This window comes from Urocitellus parryii, chromosome 15 (genome assembly GCF_045843805.1).
Source record: "Urocitellus parryii isolate mUroPar1 chromosome 15, mUroPar1.hap1, whole genome shotgun sequence".
NCBI classification, from domain to species: domain Eukaryota; kingdom Metazoa; phylum Chordata; class Mammalia; order Rodentia; family Sciuridae; genus Urocitellus; species Urocitellus parryii.
In genome coordinates this window covers 15,496,988-15,508,974 of record NC_135545.1, presented here as the reverse complement: position 1 = coordinate 15,508,974, position 11,987 = coordinate 15,496,988, and positions in this window count along the sequence as shown.

Sequence of the window (11,987 nt, the reverse complement as noted above, 5' to 3'; positions counted from 1 at the left end):
ATATATGCAACACCCAGAAGGGTTGTTTACCCAAAGCTACATTTACCCTGTAAAGTCTATAAGGAGATAAAGTAAAAAACAGCTATGGAAAGGGTCCATCTCACCATTTAATGGGAAGCACTTCAGAACAAGAGCACAGCTTCTCCTTTGCCTTCTGAATACCACCTGTAGTCTGTAGCAGTAGACAGCAATTATACCCTGGGCCACTCCTCCTGCAATGTCACAGTTATAGGCACATACCCACAGAACTCACCAAATACTAAAGCCGGTTGTAGTAGTTCAGGGACTCTGAAAATGAACTTCCAGTAGGAGGGACTAGGGAACTTCACTGGGAATTGGGGATTCCAAGAGAATCCAAGTGCCTCAAGAGCCAGGCAATGAGCACATGTGTCAAGTATTTTAGCATGAACTAAAAAAAAATCATCTAATCCAGTGCATGTCAAATTTTGGTGTGCATCAGGCCCATCTGGAGGGCTTGTTAAAATATTGTTGGGTCTCACTCCCAGAATTTGTCTTTAAAGAAGTATAAAAATGGGCTGGGGATGTGGCTCAGTGGTTCAGTGCCCCCTAGTTTAATCCCCAGCCTCCAGTGGGGCCTGGGAATCTGTATTTCCAACTATGGACTAGTGTAATACCAGGTTAGGGGAAAGTACTGAAGAGTAAAGCAGCAGCAGAAGGGACTTGAAGCCTGCAGGGGATTCTTTGTAAAATCTTCAAATATTTTTATTTCAAGATACTAAAAGAGCATTTATACCAAAAGAAAAAAAAATCAGTCTTAGATCTGCACATGTGGCTACTGAGCACTTGAAAAACAGCTAATCTGAAATGAAATTCAGTATGAAGGAATGTAAACCATCTCATTAATACTTTTATTTTAATGACATTGAATTGATAATATTTTGAATTATGTTAACATTTTGGGTTAAATCAAACATATTACTAAGATTAATTTCACCTGTAATTTCTCTAAAGTGTCTGCTAGAGCCACGCATGGTGGTGCAGGCCTGTAATTCTCGTGATTTGGGAGGCCAAGGCAGGAGAAACGCAAGTTCAAGGCCAGCCTCAGTAACTTAGCAAGACCTTCATCAATTTATTGAGATCATGTCTCAAAATAAAGAATAAAAAGGACTGCAGACATAATTCAGTGGTAAAGCATCCCTGGATTCAATCCCCAGTACACTCATTCAATCAATCAATCAATCAATCACTGTCTGCTAGAAAGTTTTAATTAAGCCAGGAGCAATAAGCACCTATTGTCTCAGCTGCTTGGGAGGCTGAGGCAAGAAAACTGATATGACTCACATTTTATTTCTATTGAAAAGTGATTCTCTGGAAAGAAATGGTCTCTAGGGAGGTAGAAACATGGGAAGCACGACAGAGATGTTAAAGGGACAGGACAGACACACCTGGTGGGTACATTGAGTTGCTGACAGGCACATCAGAGATTCAAGTGTGACGAGTCCTCATTCATACATAAGAGTGTATGTAGTACAGGTGACACTAGTGGATTCGAGACTGACATACAAGAACACTTGACTTTATAAAAATGTTAAAAAGAGGGGCTGGGGCTCAGCGTGAGGCCCTGGGTTCGATCCTCAGCACCACATAAAAATGAATAAATAAAAGTATTTTAAAAAATAAAATAAAAACTGGTTCATTTAGCAATAACAAATCCTTAATCCACTGTAATTGGTTGCTCTTACCATAGGCATTCCTCTACGACAACTGGAAAAGAATGGGATTTTTTAAAAAGAGTTGGGGCGCTATGTTATTGTAAACACAATATAAAAAGAAATTTAATAAACCTGAACCCGCCGGCCACCTCCTTCCTCAGGGGGTTCTGCAAAATAACACTTGCCAAAAAATAAAAGGGTGTTTTTCCCCCGATGGGCAGGGGGTAAAAAAATCCCCGTCTTTAGCTTTGATCTAGAGGCCCTATGAGTCAGAGATTAGGAAATTACATGGATCAGCCCCAGCCAGATGTCCCGGGAGTCCGGCGGACTGAGGGAGGGGCTGGCGGCAGCCGGAGGTTTACCGTTTGGGTTCTGAGCCCAAATCGGCGGTGGTAGTTCGCGACTTCCGAGCTGCGCAAACTGGAGTCAACGAGCCTCCACCGCGGGGTTCCCCAAGATCCCTCATGCGGAAGCCTCTGGCCTCAACATCCCAAAGCTGTGGAACCACAGTGAGCGTAGCCGCCCAGACGGCCTCTGCCTACCTGGCGCCGCCTGGTGGCTTAACAGAACCGCGGGCTTCAGACACTGGCCTACCCGCCAGCTGTTAATTGGCAGGAAGTTCGTTTCCAGGTAACGCAAAAGCGGAAGTGACGATCCAATTATTCTCAAATAGACAGAACTCTTAGCCAATGGGTGCGCAAGAAGGAAAGGTTCTTCCACATTGGCCAATAAGAAGCGCTTGTTGCTAAGAACTGGAACAAACGCTTTCTCCCTAATTCGCTTTTATCAATGTCGCACCGGTAAATTGCAATTACTCTTGGTGCTGTTTACTATCTTCTCAGAGATTGGCACCAGGCCCTGGAGGCCCTCCGGCCTGGTTCAAAAGCAACGACGCCGTGAACATTGAGACCCGATCTGGCACACCACAGGTCTGGTTATCAGTGGGATAATCAATAATAAACAATAAAATTAATGGATAGGAGAGACATTAATGCATGAAACAGATACCTTAGGAAGAACCCTTTTGCAAAACTGAACCCAGGAGCACGTTCCTAACCAGTAATACTTGAAGAGAGGAAGGGAAGACAGCAAATGAACTTTGATTTCATTCAATTGTCAGTAAAGTCAGTTTGCAGGCTTTTAAAGTACCACACAGTCGACCTCAGTTCCAGTAGCGCAGTTGCGCTTAGAGACAGCTGCGACCACCCTGACTTAACCAACCCCCGCCCGGGGACACACACACACACACACACACACACACACACACACACACCCAGCTGCAGTGAATTGGCTTGTTTTCCTCTCCCTTTTTGTGGGTGGCCCTTTGTCTAGAATTTCTATGAAATGAGAATACACTGGACTTTCAGAATCTTCCTCACCCTTCACTTGTCATTTGCACTGCATCCTAACAAACTCCTTATATCTATCTTCTAGTTCAACATATTCATTGTAAGCTGTAGTTAATATTCCATCTAGCCCACTTACTACACTGTTTTTATTTCAGTTATTTCATTTTTAATTCCCACATCTCTCTGTGCAGAAAAATTAGACGCATTCTGATATTCTGCCCCATTTATTTTATTAAAAGCCCTATTTCTTGGTCTTTTAAGTACTCAACTTTTTACTCTGAACTACCCTGAATTTTTCAAAAGTAATCCATATAATTTATTTGTTCATTTCCCCCCTTTATTTTCAGTGCTTGGAATTGAACCATGGTCTGGCACCCCACCACTGAGCTACTTACCCAACCTCAGCATAAAGAATTTGTGTTAACATCTTCCCCCAAATGTTAACAGCTTACATAACCATAGCATTATCAAAAAAAATAACATTCATTCAATACTAGGAGATCTTCTCTTATTAGGATATTTATGCCTAGCTTATTTATTCATTTATGATCTTTTTAAACTGTTCTACCTTCATGGTCAAGAATCCTTTTTTTTCTCTTTCCTGCCTTTTTGTTTCTCTCATTTATTTTTCTTCCCACTTAGCGGGAGAGACTTTGAATCCCTTTTTGTTTTTTATATCTTAATTGTCTAATGTTAATATTTCTATACCTCTTTTTATTAACATTTTCTTGCAATATCTTTTCAAAAAAGCCCTTGTATTTTCAGACTGTATGTCTGCTTTAGTTGCATCTTCTAAACATCATGAAGCTGAAAAACATTTCTTTCCAATCTTAGAGTCTTTCTCTTTCCACCCAATAATTCAACACACTCTTCTATTGAAATAGTGTGACACTTTTTTTAAAAAAAAATTGCTTTTTGAATAATTATTCTGTGGAAGTCTGGGTATAATATTTTACTTCAATTATTACAATGGATTATACCATTTAATTTTTAAAAAATATATATAAGCAGAATAACTCATTTTAAAACATAGAAACTAAGATCAGAAAAAGCACTGGAAGATTTTGCTCAATATAACAAAGCAATTGAAGAGCAAGGATTTATACACACAAAGGCTTACTCTAGAATACACAAGTTTTTATGATATATTGCTACCTTTGGACACATTTATTTTTTAATTTAATAATTTATGCTTTATTTTTCTTTCCTCTTTCAGATTTTAGTGCTCCATCTGTTTAATTTTGAATGTTTGTCTTCAAGTTCTCAGCTTGAATTAAAATTACATATACGGTCCTTGAGTGGATACATTGAGAAGTGTATTACTGAGGAATTTCATCACTGCTGAACACCATAAAGTGTATTTACACAAACTAAGATACATATGACTAGACAGTGAATTTTATATATCTGAATTTTACTTCAAAAAAAATTGTTTTCAAAAAATTTTGTAAATAATTGTTTTGTTTTTGTACTGTGGATTGACCCAGGTGCTCTTAACCACTGAGCCACATCCCCAGCCCTTTTTATATTTTGTTTAGAGACAGGGTCTCACTAGGTTGCTTAGGGCATCACTAAGATGCTGAGGCTGGCTTTGAACTTGCAATCCTCCTGCCTCAGCCTCACAAGCCACTGAGATTTAGGCATGTGCCACCACATGCAGCTGTAAATAAGTGTTTTGAAGATATATATTAAACTAGAATATTTAAAGATGAAATGCTAACCCTGGATTTGCTTTAAAATATTTCAGGAGCCAGGCATGGCACTGCATACCTATAATCCCAGCAACTCTAGAGACTGAGGCAGGAGTATCACAAGTTCAAGGCCAGCCCTGGAAACTTAATGACACTAGTCTCAAAATAAAAAAATAAAAAGGGCTAGGGATATAGCTCAGTGTAAAGCACTCTGAGGTTCAATCCCTAGCACAAAAAACAATGTCCAGGGGCTGGGGCTGGGGCTCAGTGGTAGAGTGCTTGCCTAGCATGTATGAGGCACTGGGTTCGATTCTCAGTACCACATATAAATAATAAAATAAAGGTCATCAACAACTAAAAACATATTTTTAAAAAAATAAATAAAGGTATTGTGTCCATCTACAACTAAAAAAATTAACTTAAAAAAGCAAACAAATAACAACAACAACAACCAAACAATGTCCATGTTTCAGAGAGATTTAGATGATGTGTGCCTTAGTATAAAACAGGCAGAAAACCAAAGTATTTCAGCAACTTTCATTCCCTGAGGCATCCATGGCAGAGAACATAAGGTGATCTGAATTTTTACTCTTCCTCACCCTCTTGACAAACTCAACATACTTCTCATCATACATCTCTTTCCTACTCCCACCACCTCCTAGAGCTTCTCTGGAATAAACTCCAGAGCTCTTAGGCTGACTTACATGAGCTTTCCACAGCCCACATCACCTAATCATGGATTCTTTCTCTGCACTGTTCTGGCGTCTTCTCCACATGCAGGGACATAGCTGTTTTCTCCCAGGACTCTGATTTAACCCATGGTGAGGTAGGGAAAGCAGGAATCTCACTGGGAATGTGGGATCTTTTCAGGATGACTTCCCAGGCCCTCTGCAACTTCATGATGCTTATCTTGGCTCGCTTTCATACCAGTTTAAATCATGTACACTTCTTGGCACTTCTTTTTGTCAGTTTCATGTAACAGATGATATTGGGGAAAAAAAGAAAAATAATACCTTCTTTGATCTTCTTTCCTTTCCTCTAAAGTAAGTATATCCCAATACCACACAAATTTTTTAAAGTGCGTTTTTTTCTTTATGTTTCTGTTTACACATTTTTTTTCCTAATTTTTAGGTACTTTTTTTCTTTTTGTACTAGGGGCACTTAACCACTGAGCCACATCCTCAGCCCTTTTTTTATATTCTATATAGAGACAGGGTCTTGCTGAGTTTCTCAGGGCCTTGCTAAGGCTTGCTTTAAGCTTGCAATCCTCCTGCCTCAGCCTACCAAACCACTGGGATTACAGGAGTGCACCACAGCACCCAGCTTAATTTAGGTACTATTTACACATAGTGAAATACATGAATCTTGAGTGTACAAATTGATGACTTTGGACAAAGGTATGTCCCCATGTAACTCAGAGACTAATCATCATATATAGATTATTTCCATCACCTCAGAAAGTTTTCTCATGGTGTTCCCTGTTGATCCCTCAATAGCCACTGATATTGCTTCCCCCAATAGCCACTGATTTGCTGCCACTATGGATAATACAATATAATCAGTTCTAGACTTTCACATAAACAGAAACATATTTGCACTCTGTTGTGTTTGATTTATTTTGCTCAGCATAATGCTTTTGGAATTTATTCATGTTATTATATGTATTAGTAATTTGTTCCTTTTTTAAATTACTGAGTGGTTCTCTATTATGTGGTCATATCACAATTTGCTTACCCATTCACCAGCTAACTGTTATTTGTGGCTATTATTAATAAAACTGCTATAAACAGTCCCATACAGATTTTTAAATTTTTATTAGTTGTTGATGAATTTTTAAATTTGATTTATTTATTGGTATGTGGTGCTGAGAATCGAACCCAGTGCCTCACACATGCTCGGCAAGCACTCTACCACTGAGCCACAATCCCAGCCCCCATATAGATTTTTGTATGGACATATTTCATTTCTTCTGGGTAGATACCTAGCAGCAGAGTTTCTGGTTCAATGATAAGTGTGTGCTTAATTTTATAAGAAACTATGAACTTGTTTTTGAAAGCAATTATACCATTTTACACTTCTAGTAGCAATACTTAGACAGCTACTTTGAGGATTAAAAAGAGACACTGGAATAATAGGTCTTGATCAGGGCCAGCATACCATATCTGCTGTGTTGATCTCCTTGCCCTAGTTCACAAAATGGGGAATGTAGGGTAATATTTCCAGAGAGCAAGTGGGTTATAGCTCACCCATGATTTGGGCAATTACTCCTGTTCTTGAGGAAGGGCAGGGTCCTTGAATGGAAGTGCTGAGATAGAAGAAGCAATAAGAACTTGCCTGGCTCACCGAGGCTTCCCAGTATTCTAGATGGATGGTGGAAGAGGGTGCATCATATTCAGCTGGTGACACTAATTTTGGTTTATCATTAGCTGACATGCCCTCCCCTGGTATATCTTTTTATTTCTCTCTACCTTTATAGAGGCCCTCAAACCTAGAGTTTTCCTCCCTCCAAAATTTATTGAATACTAGGCTCGGGTTGTGGCTCAGTGGTAGAATGCTTGCCTAGCATGCATGATGCACTGGGTTCAATCCTCAGCACCACATAAAAATAAAGGTATTGTGTCAACCTAAAACTAAAAAATAAATATTAAAAAAATTTACTGCACACTTACTGTCATGAGCCGTCTGTGGGCTGTGTGTGGGCTATGTTGCACGTAGTAGCCTAATGAGAGGATAAGTCAGGCGTTGAGAACCTCCCATGGCACCCCCACAGGGATTGATCGCCTGGTGCAGGTGAACTTCCCCCTCAAGCTCGGCCAGAGATCCCACACAGCATCTGAGATGGGTGTGACCTGCCAAGATGCCAATCGACCTGCTGACTGCAAGACACCAGGAAGCAAGACTCCACCCTTGAAACCTTATCCCTTCCTTTGATGTCCCCTGATATAAATAAAGCAAGTGGGGGCTCCATTTTGCCAGAATATAGAAGTTCTATCTGTATGATCGGCCCATCTTGCTCCCGCTTTTGAAACTATTTTCTGCGTCCTGTGGTCTTTTCATCATTCTATTTTTCTTAGCTTTTATTTCTCAGGCTGCCCATTCCACCGAGGGGAACCCCATGTCCATCGCCTGTACCTCACTCCAGTTTCTATGCGTTCCCACAACTTGTCCCCCCTGTTAGGAAGGGGAAACTCTCAGGTCCAGTGGTTCTACCAAGAGGTTTCTGTTCAGCGTTTCCAAACTCTACTAGGACCATCTGGAGGGAGTTTCTAGAGGTGTTGTCTCCACTGAAGCCATAATTTCCACGGGGGGGGCGGGCTTCCTTCTGCAGCCTTCATTCCTAGGGAGCATTGTTCCTGCAAGCAGGAGAGGAGATGCGCCAGCAGCCCAGATTACAGCCTGGGCTTTGATCTCTCTATGTCTAAGCAAAAGTCCTATCCACAAGTGAACATTTAACGTGATAAACATTTATTAAGCACCTACTGTGTATAAGGCACAGGGTAGCCAGTTCTGACTTCCTCCCTGGGACTAGCTACACAGATAGATCAAGTCACAGGGCAGCAAATGCTGCCTTCTCTGTGAAGCTTTTCTGGACACGTCCCGTCTTGACATTTAAATCCACAATTCTGAAAAGAATCTGTGAGTTTCATGAATCTCAGTTGTGGGGAGCCACCCGTCGCCCCTGGGCTGAACTTGCTTCCCCTGCCTGGAGCGATGGGGGTAACAGTTTGGCATGCATGCAAAAAGTGTACAGGGCAAGTGGCCTTTACCCTCACTTGCAAGGGAGCCTGCTTTAAGCCCTACCTGGGTTACCTAATGGGGATTGGTAACCCCCTGAAACCTGATCCCCTTGCCTTATTTGGATGGAACTTTCTCGAATGTCTTTTCTCCAATAAATAGAAGGTTTGGATGTGCCTTTTCTTGCTCCTTCCAGCGCTGGAGCTGACTCTTGGGGTCACAGAGCCGAGTGGTCCTCTCTTAGAAATTTATATTTGTGTGCTGTGTGGTTTCTTTGCTGTTTTCTTAGTTATTGATATAGCCAGCTTCTTTGAACCCAGTCATATCACCAGTTGGGTCAGCTGGTGATATCAATATCTCTCTTTCTCTCCCTCTCTCTTACCATTAGATTAATAAATATTTTTAAATATCTTAAAATCTGAAAACCCAACACTAGCAATATTATGGGAAGGCAAATGGTCTCACATGCTGTGAAAAACACAAGTGGGGGGCCTGGGGTTATGGCTCAGTGTTAGAGTGCTCGCCTAGCATGCACGAGGCACTGGGTTTGATCCTCAGCATCACATAAATGTAAAATAAAGATATTGTTTCCACCTAAAACTTAAGAATAAATATTTTTAAAAAACAAAAAACATAAGTAGGTGTCTGACTGCAGTGATGCACCCCTATAATTCCAGCAACTCAGGAAGCAAAGGTAGGAGGTTTGCAAGTTCAAGGCCAGCCTCAGCAACTTAGTAAGAATTTGCCTCAAAATATAAAATAAAGGGGCTGGGGATGTAGCTCAAGTGGGAAAGCACCCCTGGGTTCAATGTCTGATACAAAAAAAAAAGAATATATAATAGTAAAGCAGGTTTATATATACTAACAAAGATGATTTTAATAATTAAAATTATAGTTTTAATCAGGTTTGATAACACAATAAAAAAAAAACAACCGTCATGAAGGAAGAAGTTTGTTACTCACAGGTCCTTAAGGCAAGTGACACAGCAAGTCCTATATAGCGACCCAGGAAAGCACTAGCATCAGGCAGGAACAGAGAGAATGAGAGGGAAAAGTGGGCAAGAGGCTTTACTGAAGTTTCCACAGGACCAAATGAGTGAGGCAGGGTAAGCAGAATTAGGACTGGCTGATTCAAGTAATTTTAGTGGGCTCTAGGGCAGAGGGCTGTTCTTAGTTGTCTGGTAACTGGTCCTGGGCTGGTTAGGGTAGGTGGATAGTGACCCAGGGTGAGTAGTTAGGGTTATGGGCTCTGGATGGATTGGTTTGCATATGAAATGTATGCTTGAGGTGAGTTGTTTACCGTCTCCCAATGACCAGTCCTGGGAGGGACAGTCTCTTCAGTGTCAGCATGGTCCCAGGATATCAAAACATCTCCAGACAAAGTGGCTCAAACCTGTAATCCCTGTGACTGGGAGGCTGAAGGCAAAAGAATCACAAGTTGGAGGACAGCCTCAGTAATTTAATGAGGCCTTCAACAACTTAATGAGGCCCTATCTCAAAAAAAAGAGCTGGGGATGTGCCACAACCCACCAGCATCAACAAAGGATTCTCAAGTAGGGGTGACTAGAGATGGAGAAGACCACAGACAAAGAAAATAGAAACATTATCAAGTGAAGCTGGGGCCAGGTGGGACACTGCACTCTGATGAAGGAACAGTGACCAGAACTAGCTCCAAAAGCTTATTTTATAGGGTCTCAAAATCAGGAACTTAAACTCTAGGGGCATTGAAAATTATTTAAGGCTTGTGAGTTGTCAGAGGCTTCTTTGTGCACTAAAATGTTACAGAGCTAGAAACATTTTTTTTTTTTTTTTTTTTTTTGCAGCTACCCTACAGTTGCAGTGCTAAGAACAGTCTGCCATTATCCTGCTGTACCCAGGCCACCCAATGTCCTGAGACATCTAATAATGCTTAGGCTAGAGCTGAGAGTCAAAGCTGAAAACATGGGCTGGGGATGTGGCTCAAGTGGTAGCACACTCGCCTGGCATGCCTGCGGACCGGGTTCGATCCTCAGCACCACATACAAACAAAGATGTTGTGTCTGCCGAAAACTAACAAATAAATATTAAAATTCTCTCTCTCTTAAAAAAAAAAAAAAAGCTGAAAACATCCCTGGCTTTTTGGCCACACCACGGGATAAGCTGAGATGGAGGTGCGGGATTTGATCCTCAATCTAACATAAAGATAAAACTAAAACTAAAAATAAATATTAAAAAAAAAGAGAGAGAGACATATGAAAAAAATGTTGGGAAAGGGGCTGGGGTTGTAGCCCAGTGGTAGAGTGCTTGCCTAGCACATGTGAGGCACTGGGTTTGATCCTCAGAGAAAGAAAGGGAGGAAGGAAGGAAGAAGGAAGGAAGGAAGAAAGGTATTGTGTACACTTACAACTAAAAAAAAATTTAAAAAAACGTTGGGAGAGAGCCATCAAATTGCATCAAATTGTTTATAATGATAACATTTGAGAAATGGAGGACTTTCATATTCAACTTTCTCTTATTAAACAAAAGTTGAGAATTTTGTTTCTAAATTTTTAAAAATACTTCTTATTATCACATGTTCACTAATGTTCACAATAAATACTCTGAAAGATGTAGCTCAGTGGTAGAGTGCTTTCCTAGCACGGGTGAGGCTCTGGGTTTGAGCTTTGGCACCACATAAAAATCAATAAAATAAAGCTATTGTGTCCATCTACAACTGAAAAAAAAAAAAGAAAGAAAGAAAAGGCTGTCAAATATCCCTGACATTGTCTATCGTGTTGATTTCTCAGCTGAACTGCATCATTATTGCTACTTTAAAGACCACTATAATTTTTCTCCTGTGCCTTTGCACTTGCTTCTATGTAAAAAAACAATCTAAAATTAATATTTTTAAAAAATAGGGATAGCAATGGGTGTAAGAGTTTACTAAATATTCCTGTATTTTGCAGAGAGGATTTTTTTTGGGGGGGCAGGGCATGGGTAACTGGGGATTGAACCAGCCTTTTTTATTTTTTACTTCTTATTTTGAGACAGGGTCATTCTAAGTTGCTGGGGCTGGCTTCGAACTTATGATCCTCCTACTTCTATAATGCTGGGATTATAGGCATGGGCCACCATACGTGGCACAAAGGGGATATTTTTGATACTTTTATGTATGTATGTTCTAAATACATCAGGAACTTTAAATTGTCTCTAAATTCTAAAAAAGAATTGGTAATATTATTTTCCTTCAGGGAGTTTGTTGCTTTCTTTTTAAAGATCTTGCATATTTCTTCTAAGATTCAAGGTAATGTGTGTGCGAGCGCACACACACACACACATTTGCTTTGTTTTAAAATAAAAGTAACAATGCACACAGTTAAAAAAATAGTATAGAAGTGTTTCATTCTTCTGCATCCTTAGTTATATTCTCCAAAAATTTAACTACTTTTTAATCCTTTTATCTTCTACCAGAAGTGGTAGTTTATTCCAAAACTCTAATTGTATTTGATATTTTAGTTGCTTTTGTGAATAGAATCTCATCCACCCATTTTATTCCCTAATGACTTAAAAGACTATTTTTT